We start from the raw sequence: 7,795 nt of genomic DNA, 5'->3' as shown, positions 1-7,795 counted from the left end.
AGCATCAATCAAGTTTGAGGACTTTGGTACAACCCAAATTTAAGTTGAGATCCCCAAAGCACAAGGAGAAGGAGAAATAAGACTAGATAGAGCCTACCTTGCCTTCTGTGTAAACTGAGATAGTCAATCACTGAATTTGGAGTATGTTTGTCTTGTAGAGACTCAGATATAAGAGAAAATCCTGGGCGCCTGGGTGGCTCAGTGGGTTAAGCCGCTGCCTTCGGTTCAGGTCATGATCTCAGGGTCCTGGGATCGAGCCCCGCGTCGGGCTCTCTGCTCAGCCGGGAGCCTGCTTCCCTCTCTCTCTCTGCCTGCCTCTCCATCTACTTGTGATTTCTCTCTGTCAAATAAATAAATAAAATCTTTAAAAAAATAAAAAATTTAAAAAAAAAGAGAAAATCCTGCCAAGGAGGACCATACCATTATTATAGCTCTTAATTATCCCTACTCAATAAGAGTTTCAAAGATAATGTCTTGAACATAGCAAAATGTAAGAAAGCACACAAAGAAAAACCATTAACAAGATTTGATAGACAAAATGGGATTAAGTATGATATTAAAATGATCAATAAAGATTGTAAAATGGCTTGAGTACCCTGCTCAAACAAATGAGAAGGGAAGCAAACTGAACAAAAAACTGAAACTAAAAATGATATTGAGAAAGATTTTATAAATGAACCAAATAAGTACTCTAGAACTTTAAAGATATGACAGCTAATTTAAGATACCACAGGGGTGCCTGGGTGGCTCACTTAATTAAACCTCCAATTCTTTTTGCTTTTTTTTAACACCTTAATTTTATTTTATTTCTTTCATTTTGGCTCAGGTCATGATGTCAGGGTTGTGAAATAGAGCCCAGAGTTGGGCTCTGTGCTGAGCCTGGAGCCTGCTTAAGATTCTTTTCCCTTCTTTTTCTATCCCTCCCTGTGCTCTCGCTCGCTCGCTCTCTCTTGCTTGCTAATAAATAAATAAATAAATAAATACATACATACATAGTAGACAAAGCAAAATAAAAGCAGATTATGAAAATAAATATAAAGATTTTGAAATGAAAACAAGTTCAAAATAAAATAGAGAAGACCTACACAGCTAAAAGTTCATTCAGAAAATCTACTATTAAAGAAGTCAGTATGACACAATGTTAAGATATCAAAAGATTTGAGAATGTACTTTACAGAAAGGGTAATCCAAATGCCACTCATATATAAAAACTGTTTATCTTTATTATGAATCTGTACTTAAATTAAATTAAATTAAAACCTAGAATGCCATACTATTACACACTTACTATATTGGGCAACAGTAAAAATGTCTTGCAAGAATGTGAAAGAATGACAGTGCCCATAATAAAAACATTTGAGGTAAGTTGGACAATATATAGAAAACTTAAAAATAAAAAAAAAAAAAATTTGGTCCATTCCTAGAAATACAACATGGAACTAAATGAGTATTTTCACCAGGATATGCAAACAGATGATTATAGTTATTTCATTCATAATGGCAGATCAGTAGTGGTATATTATACCACTGGTATATTATACAATGTTAACATTAAATAAGAGCGAATATTAACAAACTGGGAGGAGGGGCTAGGTTGTTATCATAAAGAGATCTTCTATGTTGCTGATTATGTTCTATTTCTCAAAATCTTTAAGTTAAAAAGTTTTCAAATTTATATCTAGATAGATAGATAGATATATGATATATAGATATCCCAGAAGCTGCAATGCTAGGCTAAAACCAGGCTTTAAAGGGCTTTGCAAGTTTGTACCCTTTGACCACCATACTCCACCCCAGGTTCACCCCTTGTCAACTCAACTCTAAGTTTCTATTAGTTTGCCTTTTCTTCAGATTCTGTATGTAAGGGATATCATAATACATAAATTTTAAAAATATATAAAATCTTTGAAATATTTCACTTAGTATAATACCTTCAAGATCCATCCATGCTGTTGTAAATGGTAGTATTTCTCAATTTTTCATGATTAAGTCGTATTCCATAGTATATGTTTACCATACTTATTTTATTCATTCATCCATTAATGGGTACTGAAGTTATTTCCATCTCTTGCTTAGAGTTAATAATTTTATAATGAACATAAGAGTGCAGATATGTCTTCGAATAGTGACTTCGTTTCCTTTAAATATATACCTAGAAGTGGGATTACTGAATCACATGGTAATTTTACTTTTAATAATATGAATAATCTCCATACTGTTTTCCATACAAATTTATATTCCTGTCACAGTGCATAAGTTCCCCATTTTCCCCAATATTTACCAAAATTTGTTACTTTTAATTTTTTGGTAGTATATATTCTAATAGGTAGTAATATCTTGCTGTGTTTTTCAGAGGTAAACAACAGCAACAACATAATGACTTTGCCCTGAGTTTTTACGTTGAGTACTTTTTATTGCTCCTGTTGGTCATTTATATAACTTTTTTGAAAAAAAAGTCTATTGAGATCATTTTGCTATTTTTTAAATTATATATTTTTTTCTATTTGTATCTGTTGGTTATTAACCTCTTTTCAGATATGAGATTTCTAAGTATTTTCTTCCATTCTGTGGATTGTGTTTTAAACCTCAAAAGCTGTGCAATCTTGGACAAGTCACCTACAAGAACAAAAACCCCTGTCTTCTATTAATCACAGCTGGGAAGAGAGAATCTATTTCAGAAGGAAAGGGGACACAGGACGGCTGTGTACGACACTTATATTGTGGTCAAGATGGCCGTGTAAATTCACTTCATGGGGTCCCACACCATCATCCCCCACTACCATTTGAAATACATGGTAATGATAGATGAAATATATATATGTATTTTTTTTTCTTTCAGTGTAACAGTATTCGTTGTTTTTGCACCACACCCAGGGCTCCATGCAATCCGTGCCCTCTCTAATACCCACCACCTGGTTCCCCCAACCTCCCACCCCCTACCCCTTCAAAACCCTCAGATTATTTTTCAGAGTCCATAGTCTGTCATGGTTCACCTCCCCTTCCAGTTTCCCTCAACTCCCTTCTCTCCATCTCCCCTTGTCCGCCATGCTATTTGTAATGCTCCACAAATAAGTGAAACCATATGATAATTGACTCTCTCTGCTTGACTTATTTCACTCAGCATAATCTCTTCCTGGAAGAGATTATATATATATTTTTAAAAGATTTATTTACTTACTTATTTATTTGACAGAGAGAGATCACAAGTAGGCAGAGAGGCAGAGAGAGAGAGAGAGAGGAGAGGAGGAGGAAGAAGGCTCCCTACCAATGCAGGACTCAATCCCAGGACCCTGAGATCATAATCTGAGCTGAAGAGACAGGCTTAACCCACCCACTTAGTCACCCAGGTGCCCCTAGATTAAACACATATTTTTTTTAAAGATTTTATTTATTTATTTGGCAGACAGAGATCACAAATAGGCAGAGAGGCAGGCAGAGAGAGAGGAAGGGAAGCAGGCTCCCTGCTGAGCAGAGAGCCTGATGTGAGGCTCAATCCCAGGACCCTGGGATCATGCCTTTGACCCGAGCCAAAGGCAGAGGCTTTAACCCACTGAGCCACCCAGGCACCCCTAGATTAAATATATTTTTAAAAGAAGAGAAAAGTTAGCAAGTGAACCTCGGTAAAAAACAAAACAAAACAAACAAAACCCAAAACTGACAAACATCTCCATGAAGCAACAACCACAGAAATTCTCAGTGATGCACAGATGTGTAGCGACAGGAAAAGATGTCTGGAGGCTGACTTCAAGGAGGACAAGTCGCTCCCACTGGAGATAAAGGCAGACAGAAAGGCCTTCTTGCTTGCTGCCTGAAGCCACAACTTCAACTGGGTTGGCGGACTTGATTGCACACCACTTGCTTCACCAGAACACTGTGAGGTTTCCAGTAGCTCATTACATCTAAACACTACTGCCTCCTTTAACAAGGTTTCCCTTCCGGATTGCCCCTGACTTACAGGGATAGGCAGTAGGTGTCCCTACATGTGCTCCTTCCAAATTCTCTCCTCTCTCTGCTTTCTTCTGATCCACTTTTTATTTATGGGCTAGCTTTACAGGATATCCCTTCTGTGATTAAACAGGTCTTAATAATTCTACCTTTTGTAAAGGAAGCCTTACCCAATTATTTATATGTTGATAAATATTTACCTCTGAATCTCCATAAATCATCACTTTATATGGCACCAACATGTAGAAAATAAGAATGAAGTTACCCAATTTTCAGAATGAACCATACAAATTATAACCTAACATCTAAAGCCAGAGACAGAAAGAGAACATCTGCATAAACTAAAGTAATGCGGGTTCCTTATTCATTCATATTTAATATGCAAAATGGAAGTTTTAGGACGATTAGAATAATGCATACTTGTTCTATTATATAGGCAACTAATCCTCTGTAGATGGTAATGTATCCATAACTCCATCTCCAATCTAGAATTTCTGAACATGAGGAGAGGGTATTAAAATCTCCTCTGTGGGAGGTAGAGCATTACAGTGTCTGGCTCTGGCCTTCCTGCTACAGGATGAGACTTGCAATTAGTGATGGCAAATGGAATTCACAAAACATTTCTGGGCTTTAGAGGACATCGGAAAACTAACAAAGGACTTAGAAAACAGTAGGAAAGGAAGAAGGGAGGTGGCAGAAACAAGTGAGCCAAAACCTGATCTGTAAGCAACAAGCTCAAGAGAAACAAATCAGGGTGCCAGAGAACAAATGCCATTTTCACTGCAGGATCTCTACAGGCCTGTGCCCTCCAGACCCCATTCCCACCACATGGTAAGTTGGGGGAACTGAACCTGAGATTTCCTTAATAAACTAGGACCCTCAAATGGAACCAAAGTGATCCCAACCAAGAACACTCCCAGCCTCCTGGCAAAGGAAAGACAAACCCTCCAGGAAAAAACAAACAAACAAACAAAAAAACCACAAAAAAACAGAATTAAAAGAGGGGCGCCTGGGTGGCTCAGTGGGTTAAGCCGCTGCCTTCGGCTAAGATCATGATCTCAGGGTCCTGGGATTGAGTCCCTCATCGGGCTCTCTGCTCAGCAGGGAGCCTGCTTCCCTCTCTCTCTCTGCCTGCCTCTCTGCCTACTTGTGATTTCTCTCTGTCAAATAAATAAATGGAAAGTCTTTAAAAAAAACAGAATTAAAAGAGATTACATCTATGTTCCAATAAATCTGGTCTCAAAATCCCTTCACAAGAGCATGCAAGAAATGAGGCCACTGTGAGAGACAGAAGACTGAGGGAAAATGAAAACTTCAGACACTGGAATGATCAGATACAGAATAGAAAATATTACATGTTAATTGTTTAAGAACACAAAAGAGGTTTAAAAATGAAGAAGGATCAAGAGCCTATCAAAAGCAACAGGCCAAGTGTGAACAGGGAACTGAAGGAAGTTAAACAGGGACCAAAAATCACTGAGACGTAAAACACAACAGAAAACACACCAGAATGGTGGGGCAGTAGATGAGCCCCGAATGAAGGAATTCACAACACTGCACCAAGAAGTGAAGACATTCCCCAGAATGCAACACAAGGAGGCAGGAGAAGAGGATGAACGCCAGCTTGAGATACATGAACAACAGATGGCAGGTTTAAATAAGAATCCTGGGAAGTACAGCAGAAGGACAGAGTCAACATTTCAGAATAAAACAGCTGAGGATATTACGGAAATGATAAATCCAGAAATACAGGAAATGCACAGATACCAAGCAAGATGAGAAATCTTCAATTAGACATTTTGTGGTAAAGCTATAGAACACCAAAAACTAAGAAAAAGGTTTTAAGGAAAGCCAGAGAGAAAAGGCATTTAAAGGAATGAACAGGGTGGAAACAGGGTTTAAAGCTGCTACAGTGGAAAGGAGATGCTAGTAAAATGGTACCTGTAAAGGGTGACAGGAGTATTTTTACTGCCACTACTGCTAATACTGTGTCTAATGCACATAACAACTGAAGACTGCGAAGGTTAAGCTGGAGCAGAAAAAAAATTAAATGAATTATGACCCTCAAAAGAAGGATCATGTCGGGGCGCCTGGGTGGCTCAGTGGGTTAAGCCTCTGCCTTCAGCTCAGGTCATGATCCCAGGGTCCTGGGATCGAGCCCCGTATCGGGCTTTCCGCTCTGCAGGGAGTTTGCTTCCTCCTCTCTCTGCCTGCCTCTCTGCCTACTTGTGATCTCTGTCTGTCAAATAAATACATAAAATCTTAAAAAAAAAAAAAAAAGAAGGATCATGCCAATGAATTTCACAACTCTGGTGATCACTTTAAAAGCATCTCCTCTTTTTATCATAGCATTTGTATCATGTCCAGGATGAGATATTACAGCACACATGATAGAATATTTTAAAACAATAGTCCATTTTGCTCAAACTCCATGTTGAAAGCAAACGACTCTGTTAAAAACTTTGAAGAATGTAAAAGTAGTGGAACCATGTTTTGTCAAGAAAGCCCAAGGAGAAAAGCAGGTAGTAAAACCAAGTAGCAGTACGGAGGAAGGGCAGCCCCAGGAAGAAAATGAACACCGTTTTCTTCTGCTTTGTTCTCTTTTTTGTTTTCTTGTTGTTGGTATCTTTTTTTTTTTTTTTTTTTTTTGGTCTTTCCCAGAAATCACTTCATATATATACATTTATCTGTTCAACTTCAGTGAGAGTTGGGAGGAAAAGGTGCCAGAACTTTTGAATGGTTGTCTTCAGCTGAGTGCTTATTTTCTTCCTTCAGTTTCTCTGGGGTTTCCCACTATTCTTCAATAAAAATGTGTTGCTTTCTGGCAGGGTAAAGCCAAATGCATTTTTAAAAGAAGTAATGGCAGGTCATCCGTCCATCCAGATCAGGAGAGAGCCCATACCAGGGAAGGCAGAGAGGGAGAGACTCCCCTCTGTGAGTTCCTGCCCTCTTGGTATTTCCTCAGCCCTTGCTCTCTGCTCTGTCTCTCCAGTCACACCCCAAACCCAGAGCAACAAAAGGACTGTTCAAAACTTAAACCCTGTGAGAAGGGCCATGCAGAGGCAAGGAGAGCCCTGTAAGACTCTGAGCCATGTGGTCTGTATCTGAGACTGCACATCTCCTTGAGCCACATACCATTCCCTCCATGCCTAATGTTGGCCTCACGTTCTACAGAAGCAGTCAGGGCATCCATACACTCCTCTCTGTGTGCTTTTCTGTATACCTAATCCCATCTCAACCCACAACACCCAGCACCATGCACCATCTGTCATCTCCCTTCAATCAACCTGCAAATAGGTAAACACAGCCTGTAAAACCCACCCTGTCCAAGCTATGTCTGGAGTTATGATCGTCTGTGTCTTTACCATCAAACTTTCTAAAAGGCTATTCTTGTGTGTGACCTCCATGGTCTCACGCCCAGTCACTCTATCTCTCTGTCTGGCTTAGGACTCCACTACTCACCTCCCATTTTCTTTCAGTACTCAGTGACAACCTCCTCGATCTACCCCCCACCCCCTAATCAAGCTGCTTTGCAACTTTTCACATCATCGAATATTGCTGACATTTCATTCCTTGAAATCTCTCTTCTCTAGACATCTGTGCAAAAATGCCTTCCTGGCATCAAAGCCACGTCCCTCCCCTTCCATCCACTACTCCTTTATTCTTCCCCTTTATCTGCCCAAGAAAAGAAGGAATTACCCTAAATCCTTAACTGTCACTCTCTCTACAAGGAATATATCCCTTGGCAACAGCATGATTGCATCTCTTTTCCCCCAAGCACCCATCCCTACATTTTGACTGTCCAACCAGAACCTACACCTGCGGGTCCCACAGACACATCAACTCAGAT

This window comes from Mustela lutreola, chromosome 7 (assembly GCF_030435805.1).
Source record: "Mustela lutreola isolate mMusLut2 chromosome 7, mMusLut2.pri, whole genome shotgun sequence".
Classification (NCBI taxonomy): domain Eukaryota; kingdom Metazoa; phylum Chordata; class Mammalia; order Carnivora; family Mustelidae; genus Mustela; species Mustela lutreola.
This window is presented reverse-complemented; position numbering follows the sequence as displayed.